Below are 15499 nucleotides of genomic sequence, written 5' to 3'. Positions count from 1 at the left end.
TGCTACTTCATTCTTCAAAATCTGTAATTTCTCTAAACTGAAGGCAGTTCAGCAAAGAAAAACAAGAGCAATCCTACTTTCTAACAACTTTAAGAGCACTCTGGGTTTGCATATCTAAATTCCCCTAAAACTGTAAAGCTCCTTAGTCAAATTCATAGGGACAGAAATTAGGGAGCCTGGGCGGGAGGCGGGGGAGGGGGGCGGCGAGGGAAGAACAAGGAGTTAGTGTTTAATAGGCACAGAGTTTCATTTGGAAAGATGAAAAAATCTGGAGATGGATAATGGTGATGGTTGCACAACAATGTGAATATCCTTAATGCCACTGAACTGTATGCTTAACGATGGTTAAAAAGTTAAATTTTATATATATTTTAACATAATTTTTTTATTTTTTATTTTTTTTAAGACTTTATTTATTTGACAGAGAGAGAAAACACAAGCAGGGGGAGTGGGAGAGGGAGAAGCAGGCTTCCCACGGAGCAGAGACCCTGATGCGGGGCTCGATCCCAGGACCCCAGGATCACAACCTGAGCTGAAGGCAGACACTTAACAACTGAGCCACCCAGGCGCCCCAACATAATTTTTTAAAAAAACTCTAAGGCTCTTGAAGTTTCCTTTTTTGTTCTGTTTTTTCCTTTTACTACAACACTAAGAATTCTTAAGTGGGGAGCTGGCAAATTAGGAATCTTACAGCCATATTATCCAGAGTCTGGCCAAATGGGCAGAAATTTCAGGACAGTTCTGAGATTCATAGATTTGTCTCCAATGCACTCAGAGGTTTAAATGACCTAGTCAATTGAGAAGGCAATTTGCCAGAATAAAAAATTTCATGTGAATTAAAAACACTGATTTCTTATAAATTCCTTTTAAGAGAGGAAAAATAAACCCTAAGCATCAAAGAGTCAAAATATCACTTACATTCTTGCTGGAAATGTGGAAGGCAATGTTAGATTAAAACCTTTGTTTCATGTATGTGATATATTGATCCTAGAGGAAAAATTTTTTAAACTTGTATTCATATTGAGAAGCATATATATTAAGACCTTTGTGTTCTATTTCAACTTTTTTCAAATATCCATGAACTAATGAAGGGTAAATGTTCAAGCAAGACAGAAAAGTATAACCTTAATACTTCTTGTACCCTATCATGTAAGAAAAGGTAACCTGCTAAATTCATAGCACAAAATCTGCTGAGAAATAATGCAATGAAAACCAAATGCCACATCACCTTTAAAAAACAAAAAAACAAAAAACACTTTTTTTTTTAAGTAGGCTCCACACCCAACCTGGGGTTTGAACTCATGACCCCAAGATCAAGAGTTGCATGTTCTACCAGCTGAGGCAGCCAGGCACCCCTAAAAAACTTTTTAAAGGTTAAAAGAATTTGTCCTCCTTAATTGTAGGTACATCATTTATGGCAAATAAACATAGCTTTTCCATTCTTAGATCAAAAGTCTCAAATTCATATAATGGATCATCCCTGATACAAAGTATGTATAAAGTAACAGTACAGAGTTGGCAAGACTCTAAATAATATGATGTTACCTACTGCAGAAATGAAAATAACTTCATTTTTTATTTTACTCTTTTTATGAATCAGAAACCTTGTGGGTCAAAACAAGAAATAGTCCTTGTTTTCACTCTTGTTTACTCCTTGTTGATTACTCCAGACAATATTTTTTTAAGATTTTATTTATTTATTTATTTGAGAGATAGTGACAGAGATAGTGGGAGAGAGCATGAGCAGGGAGGAGAGGGAGAAGCAGACTCCCCACCGAGCAGGGAGCCCAATACAGGGCTCAATCCTAGGAGAACCCTGAGATCATGACCTGAGCCAAAGGCAGACACTTAACCGACTGAGCCACCCAGGCGCCCCCCTCTCTTTTTTTTAAGACTTTATTGAGAAAGAGAGAGACAGAGATAGTGAGAGAGTCTTTCTTAACATTTACAGTGGCACCTATCATGTACCAAGGACCTATAATAAGTGTTGTGCTTGGTTCTTAACATATATACATTTAAAATACATAATTCCTCACAAGATATGTATTTGAGTTTTGTATTATTACTTAACTTGCCAGAAAAGGAAACTGAGGCTATCAGAGATTAGGTAACTACTTTCAAGTCAGACAGCTAAAAAACAGAACAGATTTCTGAGATGAAAACTTTAAAATGAGACAAGGAGAAATGAAAGATATAAAAAACAGTATCAGAGAAAAAGAACAATAATCAATGGGAATAATAATCAATGGGATTATCAGCAGACTGAACACAACAAAGGAAAGAATCACTGAAGAAGAAAGTACCTTGAAGAAGAAAAGTGTATTATTTCTTCCAACTGAAATACAAAAAGAAAATGGGGGGAGAAGAAACTGAGAATCAAAGAGCTGAGAGATTAAAAAGATGTAACATCTGTACAATTGGAGTGATTTTTAAAAAGAAAGTGATAAGGAAACAAGAACAATTGGAAGGAATAATGCCTCAGATTACTGCAAAATTAAACACACATTTGCACAAGCACACTTCCCAATAGTAGCCTAGAGAACAAGAAGGATTTAAGAAAAAAGTACACAAACCACAGTACGAAGGAAAATAACTTACATGCAGAGGTAGAAAAATAAGAATGACTGCAGACTCTTTGTCATGAATTATATAAGCTAGGAGATAATAGAATACCAGCTTTAAAGTACTAGTAGAAAAACTATAAACCCAAAAATCTTCAGCAAATGAAAATATCTTTAAAAAAATGGAGGCACAATAAAAAATTTTTTCCAACAGACAAAATCTGATAGAATGAATTTCCACCAGGCCGTAACACAGAATATTTTAAAAGAAAGTTTTCTGGTAGAAAAAATATGATACAAACAACAAAAACCTGTATCTAAACAAAAAATACGAAGAACATCAGAAATGGCTGAAAACTAGATATAACGGACACCCAGGGCTCCAAGATGGCATCATCTGTACCAATGAAGGAAAAGAAGATTATGGATGTCAAACTAGGAGAGCTGCCAAGTTGGATACTGATGCAGAATTTCATCCATAAAGGTACTGCTGGAGTGTTTCAAAGAGGTTACTACCAGTGCTACAACAAGAATGTCAATGTGAAAAAGCGGGGGACGTCACCAGGATTTCTATGGTGCTGGCAGTTTATGTGCTTTTCAACTACTGTTGTTGTTATAAGGAACTCAAACATGAGTGGCTACATAAGGACCACTGAAGAGGGCCCAGTGTGGAGGCACATTCTGCATTCCTGACCATCACTTTTGCCTGGCACCCTGAATCCTTTCATATCCTAATTGAGAATAACATCCAATAAAAGATGACTGGTAAAAACAAAAAAAAGAAAAAATAGAAAAAGAAATGGTTAAAAACTAGAATAAATATAAAATATTTGTTCTTCATTTCTTTAAAAGATAATTAAAGCAAAATATTAAAATGTACTGTGTGGTTTTAACATGTTTGGAAGCAAAATATATGACAGGAAATGGAATGATATTGTTGTATGGTTCTTACCCCAACTATAAAGTGATAAATTATCTAAAGGTAAACAGGGAAAGGTTAAAGAGACATACTATAACCCTTAGACCAACTCCTAAAATATAAAACAAAGATGTATACCTAATAAGCCTAAAGTAGAACTATATTGAAATCCAACCATTCTCAAGTAATCCAAATGACAGCAAGAGGGAAAAAAGGAAATGAGAACACACAGGCAAATAGAAACAAAGTAGTAAGATGGTAGGTCCACACCAAACTACAGTAATAATTACATTAAATTTAAATGGTACAAGCACCCCATTTAACAGGCAGAAATTGTCAGATTAGAAAAAAATAACCAAGAACCAACTAACTATATGCTGTCCACAATAAACCCACTTTGTATATAAAGATTAAAAGTAGAAGGGCAGATTAAATTTACACAATGTTATAGGTTAATTATACCTCAATAAAGCTGGATGGATGAATGGATAGATAGAAAGATAAATGTACAAGGATAGAAAAGGTATTAAATCCTAACACTGGGGCACCCTGGGTGGCTCAGTCAGTTAAAGTGTCTGCCTTCAGCTCAGGTCATGATCCCAGGATGCTGGGATCGAGCCCCACATCGGGCTCCCTGCTCAGCGGGGAGCCTACTTCTCCCTCTCTCTCTGCCTGCCACTCCCCCTGCTTGTACTGTCTCTGTCAAATAAATAAATAAAATCTTAAAAAAAAAAAAATCCTAACACTAATGAAAAGAAAGCTGAAGTGGCTAGCCTATATTAATATTAGACAAAAAAGACTTAAGAACAAGAAATATTACTAGAAATAAAAAAGGACCTATAACAATCTTAAATGTATATGTACCTCAAAAAAAAAAAAATGCTTTTTTTTTTAAACTGACAGAGTAGATAATAAAAATAAGGCAAAAATCCTCAATTACACATGGAGAATTTAGGATTCTTCTCTGAGTAAATAATTCAACAAGTAGAAAAAAACATTCAGTAGAGGTGAAGATGTCTTGAAAACACTTATGCCAGAGTAGGCATTAGCTGGGTTCTAAACAGGGTATCTGGAGGTAGGCAAGGAGGAAGTCATGGCCAGCTACTGGGAAAGTCAGAGGCCTGTCCTGGCAGCAGTCCAAAGCAAAGCCACATGAAGCTGTAGCAAACCAGGGAGCCCAAGATGGCTGACAAAGGAGGCTGGAAATCCCTGACCAAATAAGGAAGAAAAAGCATGAAATCCTGGTCCCAAGAAATCCCCACCCCAAGTAATAAATATTCTACCCCCTAGTTAACAACTGTCAATACAAGATAGAAACCCAAACCCCCAGGCATGCAACTCTATTTCTGCCTCTATTTCTGTCTCTCTCTGACTCTCTCTCTCCCTCTCTCTCATTTGAGCTCATGGGATTAGGATGAGGCTAGCACTCTCATCTCTACTTTTCACCTAATAAACTTTCCTGCTTGTGTTGCTCATCCACTGTGCTTCATGTCTGTCCTTGAATTCATTCTTATTACAAGACCAAGAACCTTCAGTAACTCCTTTGTCTGGCTGGGTTGAGGTCCCACAGTCCAGGGTCTCCCCAGTTCACCCAGCAACACTTACAGAACACCAAGGAAGGAATAGTTAACCAAGGAGTCAAAAAGAGTTTCACACACAGTTAAAATAGCATGAGTTGAAAAGTCAGCTTTTATTTTAATAACTTAGCAGGTAATTTAAAAACTCACTTTGGTATTCTTTTGTCAAAATAGAATGTCCTACACTTTTAAGCTACTGTGGTTTTTTTCTCTTCTATACTTTAAGTAAAACTTATTTAGGAGTTGCACTGGTATTCTTACATAAAAAGTACTAGCCTAAGTCTTTCTTAATTTATTGGATGATAACATCTCAATAAAAATAAAATTTCAAGCACTGTTCATTAGGTAGATATTTCCTGACTGCCTACTAATGTTAGAAATCCAGTTAGCATTAAGGATATTGGGGACCCAATGATAATATAAGCCTAGGCCAATATGCCTAAATAATACCTTAATTTTAATTCATTAGTAAAAACATTAAATGCAATGATGTAATTAGCCATTTCCTGTCAATCTTTCTACAGAAAGACAGTTCAACTTAAATTACCCAAGTTGTTTTTAAAATGCTTCTAACAAATTTCTTAAAAGCTATGTTACTTTTAAAATATAAAATTTTAACTGCAAAACCCTGGAGAAGCTTTAAAGTATAATATGTGGTGAATTATCCTAAATGAGGATACATTCCTTTTCAGAATTATAATCTTCTTGGGCGCCTGGGTGGCTCAGTCGTTAAGCGTCTGCCTTCGGCTCAGGTCATGATCCCGGGGTCCCGGGATCGAGTCCCACATCGGGCTCCCTGCTCGGCAGGAAGCCTGCTTCTCCCTCTCCCACTCCCCCTGCTTGTGTTCCTGCTCTCGCTATCTCTCTCTCTGTCAAATAAATAAAATCTTTAAAAAAAAAAAAAATTATAATCTTCTTATCTTCCTCCAGATTAAATTAGAAGAAAATTAGATAAAAGGTAAAATAGCAGACACAATTAACCAAAAAATTATTAATGAAGCATGATAGTGTGTCATAAAGTTTTATAAAATTTTAACCTGCTTACCTATGAACATAATCCCATCACTGGAATACCATCTGAAACATCCTAGAGAAGGCATGTAACTATCTATTGACCAAAACTTGGTGGAAATGACAAAAAAGTTTTATACCAGGTGATGGACTCTGAATTGGTGTTTTATGTGTCTATGAATCAGAAAGTAATTGGAAACCAAATCATTATAAATGCATAAGCAGAGAAAGATAATGCAAAAGGGCTTGAAATGAGAAACGTAACAAAACAGAAACTGCAAAGTTACAAAGCATAGAAAGGAACCTTTTAGAAATAAGTAAAATAATAGCTTAAGACTACAATGAAGAAGAAAATGAATCCACAGCGTAATTGAGAATGCAAATTTGCAACATCAATTCGTTAAAGTAAAGAAAAAGACACTAAGGGAATATTAAACAAGAAAAGAATAAACTATCTCCACATTCCTGTTTTGGACTATTCTACTCACATCAAACATTTTCTGAGCAGATATCCCCACATAGCCCCCAACTGACTGCCTAAGAATACTCAATATAGTAGCTTATATCTACTTACTTAATTGTGCTTTCATAACTCCCTTAAAATTCATGGCTTTACTTCACCAATCCCCCCAAAATGGAAATTTCCCCTCAGCTGGATATTAGTGTTCATCCTTTTTCATTCCTAAAGGCTAACTTCTGGTTTAGGCTAAGATAACTCAGTGCTTCTGTACCCTAAATATTCTTCTAATCAGTACAAAATCAGTCTACAAAACTCATCCTTTTTGCTCACCAAAAAGCCAAGATCATGATCTCCTTTTGAAAACAATGATTTGATTTTCATTATTTACCACTGTTGATTCAACAACTATATCATTAAAGTTAGCTAATCAAAATATAAATAGCTTCATTGGCTCTTTCAATCCATACTACTACAATTAAAATTAAGCCTAAGAATTCTGGTGAATCCCACATGACAAGTTAGAAAATCTAAGAACAAAATTCCTCTAGGAAATATAGGTTCTTTATTATTTTTAGTAGCTGTTAACCTTACTTTTACCAAAATTCCCTCATAATTCTACAAAATAAAAGCCAACTCACCCTCATGGAACAAGCAAAGTCTTTGTGCCAGACTTCTTTCTCATCTCGTAACTGAGACATCATTCATTTATTCAACAAACATTCATTTGGTGCCAATAACTCACAGCGATTCTATCAAGTGTTTGAGATTTAAAAGAGATCTATCAGTTTTTATCCTGGAAGAGCTAGTGTCAGGGTCTAGTGTGGAGGTCCCAAACTCAAACATCTGTAGATGCCAGGCCATGAACCTGAACAAGACTGGGTATAAGACAACAGGGACTAGTAAGAACTATGATGAATGGGAGAGCACATCTTCATCTACAAGCAAACTCAAGGTTTTTTAAGTATTATAGGAGCTTCAACTTTCTGGAGCCTACCAGGGTTTATGACTTGTGGTTAATATGGATCTAAATATACATAAAAGAATCATTTTACAGTAAAGTGCATTTAATAGAGCTGTTTAAAGACTTCGGAGGGGCACGTAGGTGGCTCAGGCACGTAGGTGGCTCAGTCATTAGGCGTCTGCCTTCGGCTCAGGTCATGATCCCAGGGACCCAGGATCGAGCCCCGCATCAGGCTCCCTGTTCAGCGAGGAGCCTGCTTCTCCCTCTCTCACTCCCCCTGCTTGTGTTCCCTCTCTTGCTGTGTCTCTCTCTGTCAAATAAATAAATAAAATCTTTAAAAAAATAAAAATAAAGACTTCTGAGAAAATTAAAAAGTACTTATAATTTCATCTCTCATCCAGTTGTATCCAAATGTTTACTGAGTACTAATCATGTATCCATGAAAACAAAACAAAACAGATGAGAAGGAAGAGGTAAAACATCTAAACATTATATGCCGGCACTTTTCTAAGCACTTTACATATATTAACTCATTTTAGCCTCATAACAATATTATGAAATAGGGGCCATTATTATCCCCATTTTTTTTTAAAGATTTTATTTATTTATTTATTTAGAGCAAGAGGGAGAGAGACAGAGAGAGAGCGTGCTCTGGGGCACACATACAAGCAAAGGGAGAGGGAGAGAAAATCACAAGCAGATTCCACACTCTGCGTGGAGCCCATCACCGGGCTCGATCTCATGACCCTGAGATCATGACCTGAGCCAAAATCAAAAGTCGGCTGCTTAACTGATGGAGCCACACAGGCACCCCTAACCCCATTTTAAAGGTGAAGTTTAGAACTTGCTCAAAGTCACACAGCAAGGAACTGAGAATCCAAAATCATTCTGGCTCCAGAGCCCATGTTCTTAACTGCTTTTCTATGCTAGCTCATCACATTCCCAGAAATCTTCTCCTAATCTCTCATCTAGGTTATATGCTCCTTCAACATTGTCTCATAGCACCCTGCGCTTCCTTCTACCACAGGATTTTCCTCTTAATTGTCTGACCACCAAAGTGAGCTGTGGGCTTTTTGAAGTAAATAAAACCAAACACATATCATTGTTATCTTCAGCATCTTATAGTAATCTGGCACAGAGTAAGTCCTCACTTCAACAAATTGTACTGAATAAATATAAAATGAACAGCACAGTTCTGGGACCAAATAAAAACAAGCCAGGAGCACCTTGGTGGCTCAGCTGGTTGAGCATCCAATTCTTGATTTCAGCTCAGGTCATGGTCTCAGGGTCGTGAGACTGAGCCCCAAAAGTCAGGCTCCATACCCCCATGTGGAGCCCGCTTAAGATACTCTCTCCCTCTTCCTCTGCCCCTTCCCAACCCCAAACACATGCTCACTCTCTCTCTCAAAAAAATTTTTAAATAAAAATTTAATAAATTAAGTAAATAAATAAAAACAAGCCAATAGATATAGTTAGATAGAAAACACATGAAATAATATCCAGTGCTCCATGCAGAACGTTCCCTCTTTAGTACCCATCACCAGGCTAACCCATCCTCCCACCCCCTCCCCCTCTAGAACCCTCAGTCACTGGGTGTTATATGCAAACAATGAATCATGGAACACTACATCAAAAACTAATGATGTAATGTATGGTGATTACATAATTAAAAAAAACAAAAACACATGGAATTAGCCCAAGAAACTGTGTGAAATGAAAACATAAAAAAATTGTTAAAAGAAGTTTAAAAGCTGTTAATATTTGTACAAATTATTAAAGGGTAAGATTATTTTTAAAGATTTTATTTATTTATTTATTTATTTATTTGAGAGAGAGAGAGAGAGAAACAGCATGAGAAGGGAGAGGGTCAGAGGGAGAAGCAGGCTCCCCACTGAGCTGGGAGCCCAATGCAAGACTCAATCCCAGGACTCCGGGATCATGACCTGAGCCGAAGGCAGTCACTTAACCAACTGAGCCACCCAGGCGCCCCACGGGTAAGACTTTTTAAAAGATGAAATCATCTCTCATTGTTAATAACCTTCTCATCAATCATCCCTTATTACTTTCATTATTGTCAACAGGGATAACACTAAAAGGGTCCTAACTGGTCTTGCTTATAGGTTACCTTCCTCCTTCCAAAATAATTCTACTCACCTCCACTAGAACTTTCTAAAATAATTTGTTATGTGTCATAATCACAACTAAAAAGCTGTGAGTGCTCCTCACTGCCTATATAGTCCAAGCTTCATTAGCATGGTTATTAAAGTACTTTTTTTTTCTGGGAAACCTCTCCTAAATGTTTTCCAGAATGTTTACACAGATTGCAGCTGGTAAAAAGTATAGGTAAATATTTCCTTTGTGGGTAAAAGAGCATGACCTACGAGTTTGGAAGAAAAATAAGCACTTTTAGAAAGAATACAAGAACAGAAGGGGTACTTAACCATAAACACATATGTAATGCAATAAAAATAAAATTAAACTACATAAGTGGCTGGTCTGAATGTCACAAGAAAAGAGACAAAAATTAGAGAAACAAAGAAAGAAGTTAAATATTTGTAATTTGAGCATAAAGGGGGAATCATTTTTATTTTTAAAATAAAATTTGGGCGCCTGGGTGGCTCAGTTGGTTAAGCGACTGCCTTCGGCTCAGGTCATGATCCTGGAGTCCCAGGATCGAGTCCCACATCGGGCTCCCTGCTCGGCAGGGAGTCTGCTTCTCCCTCTGACCCTCCCCCCTCTCATGTGCTCTCTCTCTCTCTCTCATTCTCTCTGTCTCAAATAAATAAATAAAATCTTTAAAAAAAATAAAAAATAAAATTTAAGACTTTCAAACAAAGAGCTACCTGGTAAACTGCAAAACAATACTACATCTCATTCAAAAATACATCCTTTGTTTGAATAGGTCTGTACTAAAGAATTAACTTTACCGAAAGAGAGGTCTGGCCTTTGCCCTCTACTACCAGATGATCTCTAGGCCCCTGGAATGTATTGCCTGACAAGCATATCTTTGTTTGCCTGAGGTGTCCGGCCACCAGAGACTCTACAATGTGATTTACAATGGAGACTCTGGAACATGCCATATCAGTTCTGCCCTCCAAAGGAACTAGAGACTAAATCTATTAGCCCAAACCTCTTAGAAGGGCTGAAGACTAAAGGTCAGCCATGCAGGCAATATGTGACTGAACTACAATATGAAATTTGGACACCAAAGACTCCCTGGTTGGCAATACCCTTTGGGCACTGTCAATGTATCTTAGCCAGAAGTAGCTGTAATGCTGTCCATGACTCCCCAGGAAGAGACCACCAGAAGCTTCAAATTTGGGCCCCTCCCAGATTTTGTCCCATGCAGTTCTTCTTTTGTTATTATAAAACTGTAATGATAACTACAGTGTTTTTCTGAGTCTCTGAGTCATTCTATTGAATTATCAAACCTGAGGGAGTCCCTGGGAACCCCAGAATTTGTAGACAGCAGGTCTGAAGCAAAGACGGGCCTGGGGGCCAAAACTTGTAGCTAGAGTCTGAAGTGAGGGCAGTCTTGTCCTGAGCTCATTGCAGTAAGTTTTTGTCACTAAACTTCTCTAGATGATACAATCTGGACTGTCCTCAAAGTCATAATGATCAGCAGGAAAGCATGACTTCCTTCATTGGGCATTACTGCCGAGAGGCTGTTCAAGAAGTGGCAGACTATAGAATGATGCCACAGTTCCTCTGTCGGTTGATGGGTAAAGTGACCCAGTTAGCCACCACACGAGATCTTTAAGAGACAATGAATATCTCTGGATGAGGATAACCCATACTGGGATGCCAGATCGCATTTATCTGTAAATTAAACATGATCTACAGCCTAATAAAGTAGAGAAAATGGTAGTAAGACCTTAGGAAATAAACTTTGTTTTCCACAATATAAAAACACATGTAACATTTCCCTTATTCTTTGTATCAATTTTAAACTAGCAAAGAAATATAAATAGAAATCATATAAAAATAGGACCTAAGATTTATATCTAAAATGCTGTATAAAATACTTCATGAACAAAATAGCAAAATACATTATACCTCTGTTACAGTGATTTTTCTTCCTATAAAGTTAGGCATTTAACAACAATTTAATGAACAAAGCAATTACATGGTTCACTAGAATTTTATATAACACTTTTTTTTAAAGATTTTTATTAATTTATTTGTCAGAGAGAGAGAGAGAATGCAGAAGCAGGGAAAGTGGCAGGCAGAGAGAGAAGTAGGCTCCTGAGAAAGGAGCCCAAAGCAGGACCCGATCCCAGGACCCTGGTATCATGACCTGAGTCGAAGGCAGACACTTAAACGACTGAGCCACCCAGGCGTCCCTTTACATGACACCTTTAAAGAAAACTTGCTTTCACTAATTATATTGTCATTAGTCTCCTATGTCCACGTTAAAATTCTTACCAGTTCTCTTTTATGCATCTACTTACAGATTCTTTCCCAGAAAGGTCTCAACCTACTTCAGCCTGGTGAGACATTCTCCACTTCTCATGGGGTACCCACATGTGTAAACAGTATAGGTGGACACATATGTGCACTCATAGTCCCTAGACTAAGACTAGAAATTCTAAGGACATGCAAAAAGAAAGGCAAAGGATAAAAATACACAAAGAAATGAAAATCCTTGTGAATGAGGAAAAGGAATGGGTACAACTAGTGGAAGAAACCCATAGCTTTGGGGTATCTGACACAAAATAATAAGTTTCAGAGGTAAGACTAAGCAAAGTATATTTTAGGTACTAGAAAAGCAATGCACTTAAACCAGTAACAACCCCATTCTGGATTTATTACTCCTTTGTTCTTAAGTAAATAAAACTGAGTCATTCAAGATTCTACTTGAAAATAACATCTAAAAATATCTTTGGGGGTGCCTGGGTGGCTCAGTCGTTAAGCGTCTGCCTTCGGCTCAGGTCATGATCCCAGGACCCTGGGATCGAGCCCCGCATCAGGCTCTCTGCTCAGCAGGAAGCCTGCTTCTCCCTCTCCCACTCCCTCTGCTTGTATTCCCTCTCTCGCTGTGTCTCTCTCTGTAAAATAAATAAATAAAAATCTTTTAAAGAATAAATAAATAAATAAATAAATAAATAAATAAATAAATCTATCTTTGGAATCCTCCTAGAATCAATAATAAAATCTAACTATAGCCTCATAAAACAATGATCTACAATACACCAATATTTTTAGAAAAGGTGACCCAAATATGTGAGCATTTAAACCTCATCTTTTTAAAGGGCTAGTACCCAAAATCTATAAAGAACTTATCAAACTCAACACCCAAAGAATAATCCAATCAAGAAATACGCAAAAGACATGAACAGACATTTCTCCAAAGAAGACATTCAAATGGCCAACAGACACATAAAAAATGCTCAACATCACTCAGCATCACGGAAATACAAATCAAAACCACAATGGGAGCTGAGGAGTCCAAGATGGCGGAGGAGTAGGAGACCTGAATTTCATCTGGTCCCAGGAATTCAGCAAGATAGCTATCAAAACATTCTGAACACCTGTGAACTCAACAAGAGATGGAAAAAAAGAATAGCTGCAACTCTACAAACAGAAAAGCGACCACTTTCTGCAAGGTAGGAGGTGCGGAGAAGTGAATTCAGGTGCTATATGGGAAGACAGACCATAGGGGGAGGCAGCCTCCATCAGCAGGCTACTAGCAAGTGATAGAACAGCAGAGAACAAAATTGAAACTTTTAGAAGTCTGTTCTGGTGAGGGACATCGCTCAGACTGCTAAACGGGGGGTGGAACCCTCGCTGGGACAGTGTGGTCTCAGGATCCTAGGGGTCACAGGAAGACCAGGGGTGCTTGAGTATGGCAGAGTTCCCAGGTAACTGAGCGGGGAAGCCGGCTGCAAAGAGTGAGCCCAGGAGTGAGTTCTTAGTTCAGGGTTGCCATAAACCATGATCCACAGCACAGTCGGGCCACTGCTCTTCAAGCAGGGGCTCAATAAGCAGCAGAATCTGCAAGACCACCCTTTCTCTTCAGGAGGAGCAGCGCAGGAGTCTGCTAGGTTTGGAGACTGGAAACAGTGTAGTCTGCCTGCCACAGAAATGCTCAGTCACAGGCCGGGGGAGCACGGAGCGCAGCTGGAGACCAAGGAGACAGGAGTGACTGACTGCTTTTCTCTGAGGGCACACTGAGGAGTGGGGCCCCGAGCTTTTGGCTCCAGGGCAGGGCATTGGGAGGCCTCCAATTTCATTCTCATCCTCTAAAGCCGCAGGGAAAGCCTTTAGGGAACAAAAGCCACAGAGAGCAAACCCAAGCAGATTGCTTAGCCTGGCCCCTGGCAAAGGCAGTGCAACTCCGCCTGGGGCAAATGCACTTGAGAATCGATGCAACAGGCCCTTCTCCTAGAAGATCAGCAAGAAAATCCAGCCAAGACCAAGTTTACCGATCAATGAGAACCGCAAAACTCCAGTGCCAGGGAAATACAGCACATAGAACTCACAGCTTTTTTCCCATGATTCTTTAGTCTTTCATCTTTAACTTTTTAATTTTCAAATTTTTTTCTTTAATTTTTCTTCTTTCCTTTTTCAACCAACTCTTATGTTATCATCTCCTTTTTTTAAGTGTTTTTCAATTTTCATTTTTACAGTCACATTCTATCCCCTCATTATATTTAATCTTATTTTTGTATATATATAAGTTTTCCTTTCTTTACAATTTTGGGATGCAGTTTCTTCTAACAGACCAAAAAACACCCGAAATATAGTGTATGGCTATTCACCCACCTGACCATATTCTCTCTTTTTTTTCTTCTTCCTTTTTTTTTTTGGTCAGTTTTTTTGGTTTTTTTGTTTCGTTAAAGTCTTTTTTAATTTTCATCTTTACATTTACATTCTATTCTTTCAGTGTACTTATTGTCATTTTTGTATATATAAGTTTTTTTTTCCTTTACAGTTTTGAGAGGTAGTTTCCTTAACTGACCAAGATACACTCCAGAGACAGTGTACTACTCTGTTCTCTTCACCCGTCTGCTCATAGCCCTTCATTTTTGTTGTACTTATTGTTGTTTTTCTCCTACGTTTTTTCTTGTCTTTTAATTTCCATTTTTACAGTTACATCATATCATTTCAATGTATTTAATTTTATTTTTGTAAATATTTGTTTTTCTTTCGTTACAATTTTGGGATCTAGTTTTCAAAAAAACGGGACCAAAATACACACAGAATCCAGTGTATTGCTCTACTCTGTTCACCTGTCTGATTATATTCTCTCTCTTTTTTTCCTCCCCCAGTTTTGGGTCTCTTCTGATTTGTTTAGTGTATATTTCTCTGGGGTCTTTGTTGTCATTTTAGTATTTTCTTCTCTTGTTCATCTATTCTTCTCTGGATAGAATAACAAGATGGAAAAACACACCTCAAAAAACAGAACAAGAGGTAGTACTGACTGCCAGGGACCTAATCAATACAGACACTAGTAATGTCAGAACTAGAGTTCAGAAAAACGATTATAAAGATAATAGCTGGGCTTGAAAAAAGCATAGAAGACACTAGAGAATCCCTTTCTGGACAAATAAAACAACTAACATCTAACCAAGTCGAAATCAAAAAGGCCATTAATGAGATGAAGGCAATATTGTGGAGGCTCTAACTGCTAGGATAAATGAGGCAAAAGAGAGAATTAGTGATATAGAAGATCAAATGATGGAGAAAAAGAAGCTGAGAAAAAGAGAGATACACAACTACTGGATCACAAGGGGAGAATTTGAGAGATAGGTGGAAACCATAAAGCGAAACAATATTAGAATAATTTGGATGCCAGAAGAAGAAGAAAGAGAGAGAGGGGCAGAAGGTATATTGGAGCAAATTATAGCAGAGAACTTCACTAATCTGGAGAAGGAAAACAAGCATCAAAATCCAGGAGGCACAGAGGACCCCCTCAAAATCAGTAAAAATAGGTCAACGCCCTGACATATAATAGTGAAACTTACAAATCTCAGAGGCAAAGAAAATCCTGAAAGCAGCTCAGGACAA

The 15499-nt window shown here is 37.7% G+C and overlaps 1 protein-coding gene and 1 pseudogene across 3 annotated transcripts in view; one reads left to right on the top strand and one right to left on the bottom strand.

Annotated features, from left to right (window-relative positions):
* The window catches only part of RNGTT (RNA guanylyltransferase and 5'-phosphatase), a 326132-nt gene that overhangs the window by 162767 nt on the left and 147866 nt on the right, over positions 1-15499 (bottom strand). The window lies entirely within an intron of this gene.
* On the top strand, positions 2169-3352 carry LOC116635410 (annotated as a pseudogene).

This window comes from Phoca vitulina, unplaced genomic scaffold (genome assembly GCF_004348235.1).
Source record: "Phoca vitulina isolate PV1807 unplaced genomic scaffold, GSC_HSeal_1.0 scaffold11, whole genome shotgun sequence".
In the NCBI taxonomy this organism is placed as follows: domain Eukaryota; kingdom Metazoa; phylum Chordata; class Mammalia; order Carnivora; family Phocidae; genus Phoca; species Phoca vitulina.
This window is presented reverse-complemented; position numbering and strand designations above follow the sequence as displayed.